This window comes from Entelurus aequoreus, linkage group LG12 (genome assembly GCF_033978785.1).
Source record: "Entelurus aequoreus isolate RoL-2023_Sb linkage group LG12, RoL_Eaeq_v1.1, whole genome shotgun sequence".
Taxonomy (NCBI): domain Eukaryota; kingdom Metazoa; phylum Chordata; class Actinopteri; order Syngnathiformes; family Syngnathidae; genus Entelurus; species Entelurus aequoreus.
In genome coordinates this window covers 61,684,548-61,705,990 of record NC_084742.1, presented here as the reverse complement: position 1 = coordinate 61,705,990, position 21,443 = coordinate 61,684,548, and the positions used below count along the sequence as shown (strand labels likewise).

Here is a 21,443-nt window from a genome sequence, read left to right as displayed (position 1 = left end):
CCTAAATGATCTCAGTAAGATATTACAGCTTGTTGCTGAGATTTGATGACCTATATTGAGTAAAACATGCTTGAAACTAGAATATCAACTGTTGCAAAGCTGTGTCATCAACACACAAGTATAAAACTACTTTTTTAAAGTAATAATTTCTTATTTTAAGCATGAAAAAAATAGTCATGACTTTGACACAATTGTGTCTCATAATTAAAACAGATGACAGCCAAATGGACTTTGCTGTTTTATTTCCAATGAAACAATAGAAAATACGTACTCATATAGTAGTACAGTTGTTATTAGTGAGAATAACACTAAACAGACCGGTGGTCTGTCATAACTTATTTAGAACTCTATCGGACATTGTGACTTTTGGTATTAGTGTTCCTGGAAAAAAAAAGGGACCCAAACTGTCAGAATAATTGCATCTAAGTTATCACAAAACTTTGTGTTACATTGAGTTCAGCTCAAAAGCTGTCTTTGATCTTACCAATCAAAAGGCTTGTAAAACTCCACTGTGTAGGATGGGAAGCAACATGAAGGTGGTCTGTTTCTTTCATGTATTGTAATCAACAGGAAGATTTTGTCTTGACCCGAGATCTACAAAGCGGAGAGGAGTCAGGGCCTGACCTCCCTCCAGGCAGCTTTTCTTTGAACTGTTCTGTGACCGAGGGCAGCGGCTGTTTACGACCTTTTCTTTGAACCGACCTTTTCTTTGAACTGTTTCGTATACAAAGGCGGTGGCTGTTTACGACCCCCGTCCCTTTCGAAACAGCTGTTGCCATGTAATCAGGGAAAGTCCAAAATAAAAGAGGAGGCGTACAATCTTTCGTCAGAGCGTGGTGGAGACTGTGCAAGAGTACAGCCCAGACGTTTCTCTTCAATTGAGCCAAATTTCATTCTGTCTCTGTTTAATTCCTTGCTTCTTGTCTTGTTTAATAGATGTCATCAGTGTTTGAACCTGACACAAACACACATACTGTACAGTAGATGTTTACAACTAAATGTGTATATATCATGTATACACACATACACTATGGCCCCCTAGACACATTTCTCTCTCTCAATGTGGTCCCCAAGTTAAATATTTACCCAGCTCTGAAGTAGCATATAGTTCGAACCTAATCTGTCTGTAGAAGCGCGAAAAAACTACAACAAAGATGGCGGGGAGAAAGTGGCTTGAAGATGGTCTGTTAAACATAACTTATGCAACATTTCGAGCCAAAGAACCACCATTACATGTTATGTAGACCACAAGAAAGTGTTTTAAATGTAGACCACAAGAAAGTGTTTTAAATGTAAAAAAAAAATCATACACTGCAAAAACTGAAATGTAAGTAAGATGAAATATCTCAAATAAGGGTGATATTTGCTTATTTTCTGTCTGATAAAATAATTCTTCTCACTAAGCAGATTTAATGTTAGAGTGTTTTACTTGTTTTAAGGGTTTTGGTCCTAAATGATCTCAGTAAGATATTACAGCTTGTTGCTGAGATTTTATACATAGATAGATAGATAGATAGATAGATAGATAGATAGATAGATAGATAGATAGATAGATAGATAGATAGATAGATAGATAGATAGATAGATAGTACTTTATTGATTCCTTCAGGAAAGTTCACTCAGGAAAATTTAAATTCCAGCAGCAGTGTACAAAGTTGAGATCAAATTTAAAAAGTAAAAAGTAAATAATGGGGGTATGAATGGAAACAAAATAGAAAAATATTACAATAAGAATACAAATAAAAAGCAACAATGAGAAAAAAAATATAACAGTAAAATAAGAATGTATGACCTATATTGAGTAAAACATGCTTGAAACTAGAATATCAAGTGTTGCAAAGCTGTGTCATCAACACTCACAAGTATAAAACTACTTTTTTAAAGTCATAATTTCTTACTTCAAGCATGAAAAAAAAATCATAATGTACGCATATCATTATGTCAAGATAATGGCACTAGCATTTAAGAATATTTTTCAACATACTGAGCAAAAAGGTCTATTTTTTTTTCAACCAAGAAAAGTGCACTTGTTATTAGTGAGAATATACTTATTTTAAGGTATTTTTGGGTTCATTCAAGTTAGCTAATTTGACTTGTTTTGGAAAGTCTTGACAGGCCGAATGTTCTTGTTTTATTGGCAGATAATTTTGCTTAGTTCAAATAAAATACCCCTAATTTTTGTATTTTTTTTTTCTTCTTGTTTTTGAACACTGACTTTTTGCAGTGTAATATGACCCTTAAGTCATATTATGTGTTAACATGTGCTCAATGTTTCCTTACCATTATTGCTATGTTGTCTATTACCATTGTTGTTATATTCATTCTTCCTACATTGTTGATACAAATTATTGTTACAGTGTAATGATTATTGTTACCTGTGGTAATGCTACCATGGGATTGTTACTGAGGAGGAACTCAATGAATAATCACTGAATGGAGAACTGGGGGTTTTGATTGATGATTGATTGATTGAACTTTTATTAGTAGATTGCACAGTACAGTACATATTCCGTGCAATTGACCACTAAATGGTAACACCCGACAGGGCCGGCCCGTGGCATAGGCCGTATAGGCAAATGCTAAGGGCGCCGTCCGTAGGGGGTGGTGAATGGTGGAGGAATGTTGGAGGAAAAAAAAAAAAAGTTGGTACTATTATTTCTAAATACATAATATATCCCACGTTAATTAAAATGCAAAGTAAAGCCTATTTAATAGAAACATTATTTGTTAACCTTTTGGGGGGGGTGGGGGGGTGTTGTTACGGTGCGCCCCCTCCCTTCCCGTATCATGACTCTTTTTGGACGTCACCACATAAAAAAAATCAACACAAGATGTCAAAACGGCCAAAACTGTCAGGTGCCCAGGGGAGAAAAGAAGAGGAGAAACGAGAAAAAGACAGAGGTAGCAGGTAGGTAACGTTAGCCTACATGAAATTATTTGTCTGTTACAGAATGTGATAGTAACCTCACCTGTCTTTTTAGCATTAAGCTAATGTTACATGATTCGGCAATTGCTAATCAATAAATAGCTAGTTCTGTTTTAACGTCGGGTTAATATTGTGGAGGGGGCTAAATTGTTATGGAAAATAATAATGTAACGTTAGGTAATTACAGTACTCCCTGGTGTACAGTCATTTGTAAGTCATTCTAGTTAATGCAATATTAAAAAGCACAAATAGAGAACTCTGTAGGATCCCCTTTTTTTGTAATATAGTTGTTAAAGTCATACTGGTTTGATATCTTGTTTTCTGCAGTGCCTTATTTATATTGTGTTTTTAATTTATTTTATGCAACTTGTTGACACGTTTTATTTTGGGTTTATGTATGTAAAAAATATTGTATTTCATGTATTCATTTTTTATTTTTTGTATTCATTTATTTATCCATATATATTTTTTTCTTGTTAACTATTCTGATTGTTAATTTGCTTTCTTTAAGTAAAAAAAAAGGTCAAAGACAAAGCTATTCGGTTTCTTGTGAGTATATACACTTCACTGCCGATGTGGGGGTGCTCCACCTAAAATCTTGCCGAGGGCGCCAGATTGGTTAGGGCCTGACACCCGAATAAGTTTTTCCACGTTAATCAATTCATGGTAAATGGGGGATTAAATAATTGATCTTCTTCCCATTCCCTTCAGGCAAAACTGGACAATCATGCTTACATACTGTACATTACCTTTTGCACTATATTCATTTATATTATTATGTGTTGTCAACTTTGTACTTTTTTTAATGTCATTGCTTAAAATAAATAAATAAATGAAAAAAAATAAAATAAAATGAACCACCTTAATAGTCGTTGACAGCTTGGGTTTTCTGGCTCGCTGGCTAGCGCGCTCGTCTCTCAATTTGCGGACTACGATTCCATCCCCGGATAGTGTGAAGGTGGCGAACGCAGGCGGGTTACATTAGTGGCTAATTGGTGATCGCAGTTTTGACTTTTAATGAATGTCACGCTTATTATTGCACCGCACAAATGTTGCTGCTAATGAACAAAAATGAATATAATTGGGAGCATCCGCCGGGATTCGTCTAATTCAAGGATTAAAGTGCTTTAATTAGTTGAGTTTTAATGAACTTTTTTTCACACGACTTACAGTTGATTCATGTCAAGCAGATTTCAAATGAAGTGTGTTGGGGCGTGTCGGGGGTTCCCTGCGGGCTGCGAACGACTGAAACTGAAAGTTTCAAAGGTGGTAAACAAACAGAATGATCAGCGGGCAGGCAGCAGCTTCATCATTGTTCTACTTGTCGTCGTCGTGCGCAAAACACACAGTTCACTAAGTGAGATTTAAAAAGGCCACAAAAGTCCATTCTTGTGTGTGTGAGAAAGTAAAAAAAACACTTTCTCCAACTGAGAGCGTGAAAACAAAACATGGATATTGCTTTAATTGAAGCTTGTGATGCGTGACAGAAATTGACTTTCTTGATTCGTGCTCTATACCGGCCACTTCATTAGGTACGCAGCCTATGAGCGGCAAAACTATCATGGCATAATTAATACAAAAAAACGTATTTTCCGGACCGTAAGGCGCATTAAAGGGGCCATATTATCATTTTTTTTCCTTCTAAATGTAAAAGACTTCCTTGTGGTCTACATCAGTGTTTTTCAACCACTGTGCCGCGGCACACTAGTGCACTGCAAAAAGTCAGTGTTCAAAAACAAGAAAAAATTAAAGCTGCAAGCAGCGTTGGTCGGGCCCCTTTATTTGGCTGGTGCTAGTCCTAAGTGTCCAAAAACTTTTGTCTAGTGTTAGTCCTAAGTGTCCCAATAATTGTGTCCATTGGTAGTCCTTAGTGTCCCAATAATTTTGTCAAGGTGTCCCAATACTTTTGTCTAGTGTTAGTCCTTAGTGTCCCAATACTTTTGTCCAGTGTTAGTCCTTAGTGTCCCAATACTTTTGTCCAGTGTTAGTCCTTAGTGTCCCAATACTTTTGTCTAGGTGTCCCAATACTTTTGTCTAGTGTTAGTCTTTAGTGTCCCAATACTTTTGTCCAGTGTTAGTCCTTAGTGTCCCAATACTTTTGTCTAGGTGTCCCAATACTTTTGTCTAGTGTTAGTCCTTAGTGTCCCAATACTTTTGTCCAGTGTTAGTCCTTAGTGTCCCAATACTTTTGTCCAGTGTTAGTCCTTAGTGTCCCAATACTTTTGTCCAGTGTTAGTCCTTAGTGTCCCAATACTTTTGTCTAGGTGTCCCAATACTTTTGTCTAGTGTTAGTCTTTAGTGTCCCAATACTTTTGTCTAGTGTTAGTCCTTAGTGTCCCAATATTTTTGTCCAGTGTTAGTCCTTAGTGTCCCAATACTTTTGTCCAGTGTTAGCCATTAGTGTCCCAATAATTGTGTCCATTGGTAGTCCTTAGTGTCCCAATAATTTTGTCAAGGTGTCCCAATACTTTTGTCTAGTGTTAGTCCTTAGTGTCCCAATACTTTTGTCCAGTGTTAGTCCTTAGTGTCCCAATACTTTTGTCTAGGTGTCCCAATACTTTTGTCTAGTGTTAGTCTTTAGTGTCCCAATACTTTTGTCTAGTGTTAGTCCTTAGTGTCCCAATATTTTTGTCCAGCGTTAGTCCTTAGTGTCCCAATACTTTTGTCCAGTGTTAGCCATTAGTGTCCCAATACTTTTGTCTAGGTGTCCCAATACTTTTGTCTAGTTTTAGTCCTTAGTGTCCCAATACTTTTGTCCAGTGTTAGTCCTAGGTGTCCCAATACTTTTGTCTAGTTTTAGTTCTTAGTGTCCCAATACTTTTGTCCAGTGTTAGTCCTAGGTGTCCCAATACTTTTGTCTAGTGTTAGTCCTAAGTGTCCCAATACTTTTGTCCACTGTTAGTCCTTAGCGTCCCAATACTTTTGTCCAGTGTTAGTTCTTAGTGTTCCAATACTTTTGTCTAGTGGTAGTCCTTAGTGTCATGGCATAATTAATACAAAAACCGTATTTTCCCGACCATAAGGCGCATTAAAGGGGTCATATTATCTTTTTTTTTTTTTCGAAATGTAAAAGACTTCCTTGTGGTCTACATCAGTGTTTTTCAACCACTGTGCCGCGGCACACTAGTGCACTGCAAAAAGTCAGTGTTCAAAAACAAGAAGAAAAAAAAAAAAAAAATTAGGGCTATTTTATTTGAACTAAGCAAAATTATCTGCCAATAGAACAAGAAAATTTGGCTTGTCAAGACTTTCCAAAACAAGTTAAAAAATTAAAGCTGCAAGCAGCGATGGACGGGACCTCCGCAGCGGTTCTTTGAGGGCTCATAAAATCCAAACCGGAGCAGTAATTAAAACTCATCAACTTTTAATCAGAAGGGTTCAATCTCTCTCCTGTGCTAATTTGAAGCCGACACGACAAACGCGCTCAGAGGAGATAATATTTGAAAAAAGGTGACTGTTTTTACTCAACTTTTGTTTTGAAGGGGGAATTGCAAACTTCCTGTTGATTTTTGCTGGGGGTTGCCAGTGTATGAAATCTAGGTCTAAGTGAGACCTACATAGAGTTGAGTTGAGTTGTTGAGTTGAGTTTGAGTTTATTTCGAACATGCGAGCATACAACATGATACATCACAATTTCCAGTTTCTCTTTTCAACATGTTCGAAAAGGAGTAGGAAGAAGCAGAGCTTATTTAATCCTACCCCTTTTCTTTACATAACAGTTGCTAAAACTTTTTGTTCACTTCCTGTTCACAATTTATTCACAATAAACTCCATAAGTAATCACAATAAAATAAATAAATAAATAATAGTAATAATTTAATAATAATAATTGGTGAAGTAAGTCATATTTCATATGATGAGATAAGTAAGATTACTTTAAGAATGAATGAATGGATGGATGAAATAAATTGAGAATGTTTGTCATGGTTCTTCTTCTTTGTACTTTGTAAACACTTTAAGTGTGAAGAAGTTCTTGAAGTGGATCATATTAGTACATTGTTTGATTGCTTTGCTTAATCCATTCCATAATTGAATTCCACAAACTGATATACTGAAGGTCTTAAGTGTTGTACGTGCATACAAATGTTTTAAATTACGTTTTTCTCTAAGATTATATTTCTCCTCTTTTTTTGAGAAGAATTGTTGTATATTCTTGGCTAGCAGGTTATAGTTTGCTTTGTGCATAATTTTAGCTGTTTGCAAATTCACTATGTCATGGAATTTCAGTATTTTTGATTCAATAAATAAAGGGTTTGTATGTTCTCTATATCCAACATTATGTATTATTCTAACTGATCTTTTTTGTAACACCGTTAGTGAATGAAGTGTACTTTTTTAGAGGTTTTAGTTTCATGTCTCTACAACATTCCTACTGGGAGTTAGAGGCAGTTTTGTCTGTGTTTTCTTCCTAGGGGGCGCTCGAGCGCAATTTTGAGTTTTGGGTTGTTTTGTTTTTTTATTAGATCGCAATTTTCGCCAGTCCTGATGTGTGTGTCAAATTTGGTGAGTTTTGAAGCATGTTAAGGGGGTCAAATTACAGCTCAAAGAGGCGGCGGTAAAATAATAAAACGCTAGAAATTCAATAGGGTCCTGTCCCTAATTAGCGAACCTCAATGAACCCAAAAACACCTTAAAATAAGTATATTCTCACAAAGTCCATTTGGCCGTCATCTGTTTTAATTATGAGACACAATTGTGTCAAAGTCATGATTTTTTTTGTCATGCTTGAAATAAGAAATTATTACTTTAAAAAAGTAGTTTTATACTTGTGAGTGTTGATGACACAGCTTTGCAACAGTTGATATTCTAGTTTCAAGCATGTTTTACTCAATATAGGTCATCAAATCTCAACAACAAGCTGTGATATCTTACTGAGATCATTTAGGACCAAAACACTTAAAACAAGTAAAACACTCTAACATAAAATCTGCTTAGTGAGAAGAATTATCTTATCAGACAGAAAATAAGCAAATATCACTTACTTAGATTTCAGTTTTTGCAGTGTGTGCCGTGAGATATTGTCTGGTGTGCCGTGGGAAATTATGCAGCTTCACCTAATTGGTCCAAAAAATATATTTTTGCAAATCAATCATTTTAATCTGCAGTAAAGCAAAGCAAAACTGAACTGGCTACAAAGTCAACAGAAACAGAATGCTGGACGACAGCAAAAACTTACGGCGTCCACAAAGTACGTCCGTACATGACATGACAATCAACAATGTCCCCACAAAGAAGGATAGCAACGACGTAAATAGCCTTGCTTCCTGACACAAGGTGTAGCGTGCAAGGACGGGAGTGGAAGAAGTGTCAAAAGATGGCGCTAACTGTTTTAATGACATTCAGACTTTACTTCAATCAATAACGGAGCAGCATCTCCTCATCCGTGGCTCACTAGTGCAACAACAACGCCGGAAATGTGTCCCGTGAAAAAACATCCGACCGGAACTCTCTAATAACTAAAGTTCCTTGGGTGAATAATGTAAACTCACTACACCGGTATGTTTTAGCGCTTTCATGGCGAGTTTACTGACAGATATAAGTAAGAACTTTACACTACTTTATATTAGAAATGGCAACAGCGGAGGATGAATGTCCCATAACAAGAAGATAGAGAAAAATAAGAAGCTTATCGACTACAGCGTCCGCACAAACTACAAAGGCGGACGCAGGCAAATTTTCAGGACTTATGCAGATCCCAAATACACATCAGCAGGTACCAGAAGGTAAGAAAAGTGGCTTTTTTACAATATTGCGAAACAAAGCGCCAGATAATATGTCTTACCTTATACACACACCATAATAATACTCCTATGTTGAAGCACAGTACAATCCATCAAGCGGTGCAGCTTCATAGCTTACCAAAGTCCTACTAAAACATGTTGATAGATTTTTCAGCGCCGTGTGTAATGTTCTACATTTTCAATGGAACATTGTGGAGGGGGGCGTGGTCGGCGCGCCTCCTGCGGGAAGGGAGTGTGTATGGCCCGGCTTCGAAGCTCAGCTGACAGGTGAGTAGATTGCCCAGCTGGGGCTGGTTATTAGGGCTGCGAATCTTTGGGTGTCCCACGATCCGATTCAATAGCGATTCTTGGGGTCACGATTCGATTCAAAATGGATTTTTTTCGATTCAACGCGATTCTCGATTCAAAAACGATATTTTCCCCATTCAAAAGGATTCTCTATTCATTCAATACATAGATTTCAGCAGGATCTACCCCAGTCTGCTGACATGCAAGCAGAGTATTATAATTTTGTAAAAAGCTTTCATAACTGTAAAGGACAATGTTTTATCAACTGATTGCAATAACGTAAATTTGTTTGAACTATTAAATGAACCAAAAATATGACTTATTTTATCTTTGTGAAAATATTGGACACAGTGTGTTGTCAAGCTTATGAGATGCGATGCAAGTTTAAGCCACTGTGACACTATTGTTCTTTTTTAAAAATAAATGTCTCATGAAAATGTCAATGAGGGATTTTTAATCACTGCTATGTTGAAATTGTAACTAATATTGATACTGTTGTTGATAATATTCATTTTTGTTTCACTACTTTTGGTTTGTTCTGTGTCGTGTTTGTGTCTCCTCTCAATTGCTCTGTTTATTGCAGTTCTGAGTGTTGCTGGGTCGGGTTTGGTTTTGGAATTGGATTGCATTGTTATGGTATTGCTGTGTATTGTTTTGTTGGATTGATTAATAAAAAAAAAATTTTAAATTTCAAAAAAATTTCAAAAAAATACAAAAAATTTTTAATTTAAAAAAAAAATAAAAAAATAAAAAATTAAACAAAAATTAAAAAAATTTTTAAAAAATTTGAAAAAATTTGAAAAAATGTAAAAAAATGTAAAAAACATTTTTTTTAAATTAAAAAATATTTAAATAAATAAATAAATAAATAAATAAAAAATAAATAAATTAAAAAAAATAAATAAAATAAAATTAAAAAAAAAAAAAAAAATATATATATATATATATATATATATATATATATATATATATATATATATATATATATATATATATATATATATATATATATATATATATATATATATATATATATCGAATTTTAAAAAATGAGAATCGATTCTGAATCACACAACGTGAGAATCGTGATTCGATTTTTTCCCACACCCATACTGGTTATCTAATCGCCTGTCTCCTTTATCAGCAGCGTCCGAGGCCATGAGGGGGAGCGCTGAGGAGAGGAGGAAAAAAACCCACACGAGCGAGAAGGAGTCCGCTGGCGACATTGCCCATTATAAACATAAAAATAAAAGACTTGTTTAAACCTGGACTTCGGGCTCCCGAAGATTCTGTCCGTCCCAGGAGAACCCACACGCAGAGACTTTCATAAACATATAACATTTTGGTGTTGTTTACTTGAGTCATATTGCACTCCACACGTATCTCTTATGTGTAACTGCCATCTACTGGTCACACTTATCATTTAGCCATGTACCAAATAAAATAGCTTCGAGGTCGGTAAGCACAACCACAATTATTCCGTACATTAGGTAATAACTAAAGGTTATAAGGCGCACTGTCAAGTTTTGAGAAAATGAAAGGATTTTAAGTGCACCTTATAGTCCGAAAAATACTGTACTTTTATATACTCAATGGAAGGTCTTGGCGTTGGCAAGTGTACTTAATAATTTGCCGTGCGGCGGCGTGCTCACCATGTTCCACTTGGGGAAGAGGAAATCCGTGCCGACGTACTCGAAGTAGTGAGCGAAGCCTTCCTTCAGCCACACGTCCTCCCACCACACGGGGGTCACCAGGTCACCGAACCACTGACACACATCAAGTGACATCATGTGTTACAACCAGGAAGTAACTACAAATGTTACCATTGATCATCACCAGCATGTCTTTGACCCCGGCTACCGTCGCCGTGGTAACAACGAAGGAAGCTTCACTGACAACGAGGGGGAAGTTGAGCCAAACAAAGATGCCTTCGACTAACTAACTAACTATGTGAACAGGAGGGTGATACTTTTAAATAAAGTTTGTGCGGTTACTTAATCTTTTATGGCATGTCCAAATCTGAGACGATGCTTCCACTGGCTTCCTCATCTGATCTGACCTCATGAATATTCATGAACACGGTGTGCTGCCAACATATAACAAGGCTGGCTGCCCAAACAGTGTGTGGGTGCACATGCTGGCCACACTTAAAGCATCCACCTAGTGCTGATTGAAGCGATGGTGAGAGGATTATTTTTAACTACGTAGCTTGGTACTTGCTATACGTGTTTAGTTACATTTGGTCAACAAGCCAATCAAAGTTGCACATATAGAAAAGTTTTCTATTTTTAGACGTCAGATGATTTCTCAATCATCAATCATGTTAGCTTGCTTAATGAGCAGCACTTGGCAGTCCATAAGCTGCATGTTAGCACAGGGAATCACTTTTTAACTTTGCCACAAAATACACTGACTGAACAAGAAAGAAAGAAAAAAGAAAGAAAAATATAAAAGGTCAAAAAAAATGAAAGAAGAAAAGCCACGGAAAGAAAAGAAGGAATAAAAGAAAGCAGGAAAAAATCGTAAATGTGATAAGACAAGGAAAGAAAAGAAGAAAAAAAGGCGGAAAAATAAACTAAAGAAGAAAGACTTAAGAAGTAAAGGAAAAGCAAAAACAAAAGAATGAATAAAAGAAACAAAAAAAGGACAGAAATGAAAATGAAGAAGCAAAGAAAGAAGAAAAAGGTTAAAAAGGAAGAAGAGAAAGAAAACGAAAGAAAAGAATAAAAGAAAGAAAAGGAAATCAGAATAGCAACAGAAACGGAAAAGAAAAGAAAGAAAAAAGAAAAGAAAAGAACAGAAAAAAGAAAGGAAAGACAATGAAATGAAATGAGAAGACAAAGGACAGAAAGAAAATAAAGAAGAAAGAAAAAAAATAGAAAACATAAGGTAAGGAAAAACGAAAATAAAATAAATTAAAATGAAAGAAAAAGACAAAAATCAAATAAGAAAAGAAGAAAACAGAAAAAAAATTAAGAAGATAAAAAAAGTACAGAAGACAACAAGGAAAGAAAAGAAGAAGAAAAGGAAAAAGGAAAAAGGAAAGTAAATATAAACTAAAGAAGAAAATAAAAAAGTAAAGAAAAAGAGAAAAAAAGAATGAATAAAAGAAAGAAAAAAAGGACAGAAAATGAAAACGAAGAAGCAAAGAAATAAGAAAAAGAATGATAGAAAAATAAAAATTAAGAATTAAAGAAAGAAGGAAAGACAGAGAAAGAAAAGAAGAGTAAAAAGGAAGAAGTCAAAGAAAAAGAAAGGAAAAAAGAAAAGAAAGACAGAAAAGAAAATCAGAAAATATAAGAAATGTAAAGAAAGAAAAACGAAAAAAAAAGAACAGAAAGAAAAGAAAGGAAAGAAAAGGAAATGGAGAAAAAAAGACAGACAAAGGATAGAAAGACAATAAAGAAGAAAGAACAAAAAATAGAAAAGATAAGGAAAGAAAAAAAGAAAAGAAACCGAAAGGAAAGTAAAGAAAAAGGAAATAAGAAAAAAAAGAAAGAAGAAAACAGAAGGAAAAAAAAGACAAAGCTAAAAAAGTACAAAAGACAATGAAAGAAAAGAAGGTAGAAAAGAAAGCAGGAAAAGATCGGAAATGTGATAAGACAAGGAAAGAAAAGAAGAAAAAAAGGGGAAAAACAAACTAAAGAAGAAAAGAAAGAAGTAAAGGAAAAGGAAAAAGAAAATAATGAATAAAAAAAAGAAAAAGACAGAAAATGAAAACGAAGTAGCAAAGAAATAAGAAAAAGAATAGTAGAAAAAGAAAATTAAGAAGCAAATAAAGAAGGAAAGACAGAGAAAAAAAAGAAAAGGAAAAAGGAAGAAGTCAAAGAAAATGAAAGGAAAAAAGAAAATAAAGAAGAAAGAAAAGGAAATGGGAAAAAAGACAAATAAAGGATATAAAGAAAATAAAGAAACAAAATAGAAAAGATAAGGAAAGAAAAAAAGAAAAACCGAAAGGAAAGTAAAGAAAAAGACAAAAAGGAAATAAGAAAAAAAAGAAAGAAGAAAACGGAAGAAGAAAAAAAGACGAAGCTAAAAAATTACAAAAGACAAAGAAAGAAAAGAAGACAAGAAATAAATAAGAAAGGAAATCAGAAAAACAAGAAAATTAATGAAAGAATCAATCAATCAATCAAAGTGTACTTATATAGATACTGTAGCCTTTAATCACAAATGTCTCAAAGGGCTGCACAAACCATAACGACAGATCCACATCGGGGCAAGGAAAAACTCAACCCAATGGGATACAATGAGAGACCTTGTGGGGACCGCAGATGTGGGGAGAAAAAAAGAGAAAGAAAAAGAAAAGAAAAAAGAAAAGAAAACCAATGGAAATTAAAAAAGGAAGAAAAAGAAAAGAAAGATAAGATAAAAGAAAATGTGAAGATATGTGGAAAGAAAGAACAATAAGATCATTCATGAACTTTGATCCTCTGTGCATGTGTGAGCACGCGTGTTTGTGTGTGTGTGTGTGTGTGTGTGTGTGTATGTGTGTGTGTGTGTGTGTGTGTGTATGTGTGTAGGTGTGTGTGCGTGTGTGTATGCGTGTGTTTGTGTGTGTGTGTGTTTGTGTGTATGTACGTGTGCGTGTGTGTGTACGTGTGTGTGTGTGTGTATGTGTGTGTGTGTGTGTGTGTGTATGTGTGTGTGTGTGGTGTGTGTGTGTGTGTGTGTGTGTGTGTGTGTGTGTGTGTGTGTGTGTGTGTGTGTGTGTGTGTGTGTGTGTGTGTGTGTGTGTGTGTGTGTGTGTGTGTGCATAAGGCAAACTATCCTAATTAGACTTACGGATTCAAAAGAAGACCTTACTGTATGTCTGTGCTTGTTGCCATGACAACACTTTCAAAACAGATGTAACACTTTCACAGAGGGGTGTGTGTGTGTGTGTGTGTGTGTGTGTGTGTGTGTGTGTTGAGTTGAAAGTGACACACGGTGGAAGAAGAATCAGAAAACACACACACACACACACACACACACACACACACACATAGAGGAGGACATGAAAGAGCGTGGCTAACAAGCAGAAGAAAGGTGGAATGGAAGAACGTCACATTGAGACCTTCATGTTGCTGCTGATTGAACGTCACTCTCTGCAGCAGCGAGACCCTCACTTCACTTTGAAGACCCTCGTTAATCAGCTGTGTTTATTTAACACAGCACACCTTTTCTCTCCCTGTCTCACCTCCTCTCTACTCCACTTCCTGTTTCCTCTCTCTCTCGCCTCACGTAGGCACTTCCTGTCCCTCACGGTGTCACTTCCTGTCCCTCACGATGTCACTTCCTGTCCCTCGCGTTGTCACTTCCTGTCCCTCGCGTTGTCACTTCCTGTCCCTCGCGTTATCACTTCCTGTCCCTCGCGTTGTCACTTCCTGTCCCACGCGTTGTCACTTACTTTCCCTCACGATGTCACTTCCTGTCCCTCACGATGTCACTTCCTGGCCCTCGCATTGTCACTTCCTGTCCCTCGCATCGTCACTTACTTTCCCTCACGATGTCACTTCCTGTCCCTCGCATTGTCACTTACTTTCCCTCACGATGTCACTTCCTGTCCCTCACGATGTCACTTCCTGTCCCTCACGATGTCACTTCCTGTCCCTCGCATTGTCACTTCCTGTCCCTCGCATCGTCACTTACTTTCCCTCACGATGTCACTTCCTGTCCCTCACAATGTCACTTCCTGTCCCTCACATTGTCACTTCCTGTCCCTCACGATGTCACTTCCTGTCCCTCATGATGTCACTTCCTGTCCCTCACGATGTCACTTCCTGTCCCTCACGTTGTCACTTCCTCTCCCTCACGTTGTCACTTCTGTCCCTCACGATGTCACTTCCTGTGCCTCACGTTGTCACTTCCTGTCCCTCGCATTGTCACTTCCTGTCCCTCACGTTGTCACTTCCTGTCCCTCACGTTGTCACATCCTGTCCCTCACGTTGTCACATCCTGTCCCTCGCATTGTCACTTCTGTCCCTCACGATGTCACTTCCTGTGCCTCACGTTGTCACTTCCTGTCCCTCGCATTGTCACTTACTGTCCCTCGCGTAGTCATCCCCTTTCCCTCGCGCTATCACTTCCTGTCCCTCACATCGTCACTCACCTCACGATGTCACTTCCTGTGCCTCACGTTGTCACTTCCTGTCCCTCGCATTGTCACTTACTGTCCCTCACGTTGTCACTTCCTGTCTCTCGCGTTGTCACTTCCTGCCCCTCGCATTTTCACTTCCTGTCCCTCGCGCCGTCACTTCCTGTCCCTCAATTCGTCACTTCCTGTCCCTCGCATTGTCACTTCCTGTACCTCGCGTAGTCACCTCCTTTCCCTCGCGCTATCACTTCCTGTCCCTCACGTCGTCACTTCCTGTCGCTCTTCCTGTCCCTCCCGTCGTCACCTCCTGTCCTTCGCGTCATCACTTCCTGTCCCTCGCGTCGTCACTTCTTGTCCCTCCTCCTGTCCCTCGCGTTGTCACTTCCTGTCCCTTGCGTAGTCACCTCCTGTCCCTCGCGCCGTCACTTCCTGTCCCTCACGTCGTCACTTCCTGTCGCTCTTCCTGTCCCTCCCGTCGTCACCTCCTGTCCCTCCTGTCGTCACTTCCTGTGCCTCGCGTCGTCACTTCCTTTCCCTCGCGTCATCACTTCCTGTCCCTCGCGTTGTCACTTCCTGTCCCTCACGTCGTCACTTCTTGTCCCTCCTCCTGTCCCCCGCGTCGTCATTTCCTTTCCCTCGCGTTGTCACTTCCTGTCCCTCTTCCTGTCCCTCGTGCAGTCACCTCCTGTCCCCCGGGTTGTCACTTCTTGTCCCTCACGTTGTCACTTCCTGTCCCTCGCGTTGAGTTAGCATTTAGTTAGCGGGCAACAGCATGCTCATGGTCAGCTCACCTGATGGCAGATCTCGTGGACGACCACCATGGTCAGCTCCATGCGGTAGGACGAGGACGACACGTCGGCGTCCAGCAGGATCTTCTGCTCCACGAAGACGCTGAGCCCCCAGTTCTCCATGGCGGCGTAGGGATGCTTGGGCACCGCTAGCAAGTCTGACAGCAGGAAGACACGCTGTCAACCATCATGTCCCATTACTTATGCCAAACTAGCAGCGGTAGTCAGTTAGCACTAACCGATAACCAGTCATACTCACCTTACCTACCGACACTGCGTGACGGAAACTTAACAAGTGTCCACAGTTCCCATGGAAACAAAAGTTCTGTCACGCAGCCAATCGCATAATTGCTCTCAGGCTGCATGCGATTGGTTCATTCCCCGCACGACCGAGCTGCGGCACTGACAGCTGATTGGCTGGCGGGCCGAATATGCAAATGAGATCCTTTTTTTTCCCCACTTACGGCGCAACATGCAAATGAGGTTTAAGGTGGAATATGCAAATGATGCATTAAAGGAATTAGACATTTAAACTGAAGTGAAACCAAAAGGTTTAATTTCACCGCAGTGGGGCACACGCACACACACACACACACACACACACACACACACACACACACACACACACACACACACACACACACACACACACACACACACACACACACACACACACACACACACACACACACACACACCCACGCACACACACACACACCTTGAGAGTGCTTGGTTTAATGTGATTCACCTGAATGCTGCCAGAGGCATCTTCTTGTCGGAGACAAAGACAGCGAGCCACCTCACACACACACACACACACACACACACACACACACACACACACACACACACACACACACACACACACACACACACACACACACACACACACACACACACACACACACACACACACACACACACACACACACGCACACACACATATTCTTGTATTTGTTACCTTCTTGAGCCCTGTGAATAATGCCTCCCTCTTTAGGACCACCCTTTTTAGGTATATAAAGAAGTGTATTTACAACATTAATAATATATACATACTATGCACATATAAAAAAGCTTGTTGTGAAAAATTAGTTTGAATTTCACAAGAAAAACTTTTGGCAGCATTGTAATAAAAGTCATAATTTTACTCAACGCAAGTCAAAATTGTACAAGAAAAAGTGAACATTTATGCAATATTATGATAAAAGTTGGAATTTTACTCAATAACCGTCGCAATTTTACAAGAAAATCTCAGAATTTTAGCAATGTTATGAAAAGAGTCGTAATTTTGCTCAACAAGTCACAATTTTATAAGAAAACTTTAAAATGTTGGCAATATTATAATAATAATCATAATTTTACTTGGCAAAAATATGACAAAAGTCATCATTTTACTCAAAAAAATGTTTTACAAGAACGACACAAAAATTGGCAATATTGTGATAAGTCAGAATTTTATATGACAAATGTCACCATTTTGCATTAAAAATAAATTGTTAGAATTTTAATAAAAAATAAAAAACTTAGAATTTTGGCAGCATTATAATAAAAGTCATAATTTTACTCGACGCAAGTCAATATTTTACAAGAAGAAGTGAACATTTCAATTTCTTACACACACTTGTTAATACATATGTTGACCAGAGGGGGAGCACTTTTTAAAAGGGACAATTATAAAAAATCCCTCCTTTTTAGATATATAAAGAAGTGTATTTACAACATTAATAATATATACATACTATGCACATATAAAAAAGCTTGTTGTGAAAAATGAGTTGGTATTTCACAAGAAAAAGGTGACAATTTCACAAGAAAAACTTAGAATTTTGGCAGCATTATAATAAAAGTCATAATTTTACTCGAAGCAAGTCAATATTTTACAAGAAGAGGTGAACATTTGTGCAATATTATGATAAAAGTTGGAATTTTACTCAATAACTGTCGCAATTTTACAAGAAAAGCTCAGAATTTTAGCAATGTTATGAAAAGAGTCGTAATTTTACTCAACAAGTCACAATTTTATAAGAAAACTTTAAAATTTTGGCAATATTATAATAATAATTATGACAAACGTCATCATTTTACTCAAAAAATGTTTTACAAGAACGACACAAAAATTGGCAATATTGTGATAAAAGTCAGAATTTTATATGACAAATGTCACCATTTTGCATTACAAATAAATTGTTCCCAATTTTATAGGAAAAAAGTCGACACATTGTGAGAAAAAGACTGCTTTTAGTTAATTTATATATTTTTTAAATATTTTGTTTGTAATTGTTTTTTAATCTTCATTATTTACTTCAAGTTATTACAGTATGTCTCTATATACGTATTTATTTTATTTGTTTTATTAATTTTGGCCAAAGGGGGCGCATTTCAATTTCTTACACACACTTGTTATTACATATGTTGACCAGAGGGGGAGCACTTTTTAAAAGGGACAATTATAAAAAATCCCTCCTTTTTAGATATATAAAGAAGTGTATTTACAACATTAATAATATATACATACTATGCACATATAAAAAAGCTTGTTGTGAAAAATAAGTTGGTATTTCACAAGAAAAAGGTGACAATTTCACAAGAAAAACTTGGAATTTTGGCAGCATTAAAATAAAAGTCATAATTTTACTCGAAGCAAGTCAATATTTTACAAGAAGAAGTGAACATTTGTGCAATATTATGATAAAAGTTGGAATTTTACTCAATAACCGTCGCAATTTTACAAGAAAAGCTCAGAATTTTAGCAATGTTATGAAAAGAGTCGTAATTTTACTCAACAAGTCACAATTTTATAAGAAACCTTTAAAATGTTGGCAATATTATAATAATAATTATGACAAAAGTCATCATTTTACTCAAAAAATGTTTTACAAGAACGACACAAAAATTGGCAATACTGTGATAAAAGTCAGAATTTTATATGACAAATGTCACCATTTTGCATTAAAAAGAAATTGTTCCCAATTTGATAGGAAAAAAGTCGACACATTGTGAGAAAAAGACTGCTTTTAGTTAATTTATATATTTTTTAAATATTTTGTTTGTAATTGTTTTTTAATCTTCATTATTTACTTCAAGTTATTACAGTATGTCTCTATATACATATTGATTTTATTTGTTTTATTAATTTTGGCCAAAGGGGGCGCATTTCAATTTCTTACACACACTTGTTATTACATATGTTGACCAGAGGGGGAGCACTTTTTAAAAGCGACAATTATAAAAAAATCCCTCCTTTTTAGATATATAAAGAAGTGTATTTACAACATTAATAATATATACATACTATGCACATATAAAAAAGCTTGTTGTAAAAAAAAATGGTTGGAATTTCGCAACAAAAAGGTCACAATTTCACGAGAAAAACTTAGAATTTTGGCAGCATTATAATAAAAGTCATAATTTTACTCGACGCAAGTCAATATTTTACAAGAAGAAGTGAATATTTGTGCAATGTTATGATAAAAGTTGGAATTTTAATTTTACTTGTTGTTACATATGTTGACCAGAGGGGGAGCACTTTTTAAAAGCGACAATTATAAAAATCCCTCCTTTTTGGGACCACCCTCATGTTGATGGATGAGACATTGTCTATTAGATGCAATGTTATTGATTTATGTCATCACTTGTTGACACCTCCTCATATGGAAGGTACCTTTCCTTCTTCATGTCTCAAGAAGGATAGATAGACAAGAACACACACACACGCACACACACAGACACGCACACACACACACACAAACACACAAACAGGATGGTGCTGAAAATAGCAAAAAAATGCTATTTTTGCAGCGTGTGTGAGACAGCGTAAGTCACATGTGTTGTTCGGAGGAGCCACTAGAGAGCAGCGCAGGGACCTGTCCGATTACATATGATGAAAGTTGTGTTATTTTGCACACATCGCGTCGTCGCCTCCATCTGCTTGCTGGCGTCGCACCTTTCCATCTCGCTCGCCGCCCGAGCCTTTGTTCACTTCATCAGTGTTTGCCTCCCGGTTGTCACGGCGACTGCGGGGAAACTTAGTCAACAGAGAGGCTGCGGCGGGGAAAAAAACCCCACAGGTTGGCGTCCACTTCGGGGCAGCTGTGCCCTTTAACCCCCATCCATGTCCCCGCCGCAGTCGTTCAAAGAGGACGTGGAGGAGTCGGGTCCTCGGGGGAAGGCGAGGGGGCTCATTACGAGATGTGTGCTGAAGTGATGTCCAGCGGCGTCCACTGAGAACCACTTCTGTCTCTAATGATCTTAAAATAGCTTAAAGTGCGAGTGCGGCCTGCAGACACGACACAAAGGCCCCACTCTCGTCAATTAGCTCCTATTTAAGGACACGGAGCGCACACACCTGACAGCTGCCTGGGGGGGAACATGGTAGAACGTAGCATGCACAGTTAGCATGTATAGTTAGCATGCATTTTTAGTATGATGATGAGCATATCGTGATTTATTAGGTTTTTACATTTTTATTACATTTGCACAAAAAAACCACAACGTGTTGTGTGTAGAATTTTGAGGACAAAAACGTTTTTTTTTTCTTTAAGGCCGTAACATAAAATGCGTAAAAAGTGTAAATACTTTCCTGATGTACTGTATGGTTGAGTGGTTAGCATGTAGTGGTTAGCATGCATGGTTAGCATTTAACAATACCCATGCATGGTTAGCATGTAGTGGTTAGCATGTATAGTTAGCACGCATGATGAGCATATTATGATTTATTAGTTTATTTTTTATTTTTATTAAATTTGCAAAAAATTCTAAAAAAAAACCTTCACATTGTATTTATGGGGTATTGTGTGTCAAATTTTGAGGATACAAATTATTTTTTTCTCTTCGATTTTGAAATAAAGCTGTGCCATAACAAAATGCGGAAAATGTGATGCACTGTATGGTTAAGTGGTTAGGTTTTTTTTTTTTTTTAGTGAATTTGCAAAAAATTCCCCAGAAAACTTTTTTACATTGTCGTTATGGGGTATTGTGTGTAGAATTTTGAGGACAAAAATGTTTTTTTTTCTTTAAGGCCGTAACATAAAATGCGTAAAAAGTGTGAATACTTTCCTGATGTACTGCATGGTTGAGTGGTTAGCATTTAGTGGTTAGCATGCATGGTTAGCATTTAACAATACCCATGCATGGTTAATAATAATAATAATAATAATAATAATAATAATAACTGGGATTTATATAGCGCTTTTCTAAGTACCCAAAGTCGCTTTACATGTTAAAAACCCATCATTCATTCACACCTGGTGGTTAGCATGTAGTGGTTAGCATGTATAGTTAGCACGCATGATGAGCATATTATGATTTATTAGTTTATTTTAAATAAATTTGCAAAAAATTCTAAAAAAAAACCTTCACATTGTCTTTATGGTGTATTGTGTGTTGAATTTTGAGGATAAAAATTATTTTTTTCCCTTCGATTTTGAAATAAAGCTGTACCATAACAAAATGCGGAAAATGTGTGAATACTTTCCTGATGCACTGTATGGTTAAGTGGTTAGGTTTTTTTTTATTTTTAGTGAATTTGCAAAAAATTCTTCAGAAATCTTTTTACTTTGTCGTTATGGGGTATTGTGTGTAGAATTTTGAGGACAAAAATTTAGTTTTTCTTTAATGCTGTAACA

The 21,443-nt window shown here is 37.0% G+C and overlaps 1 pseudogene; it reads left to right on the top strand.

The window, feature by feature from the left end:
- Window positions 1–15,781, top strand: part of LOC133661303 (coiled-coil domain-containing protein 3-like) — a 28,446-nt pseudogene extending 12,665 nt beyond the window's left edge.
- Window positions 15,782–21,443: the final 5,662 nt, after the last annotated feature.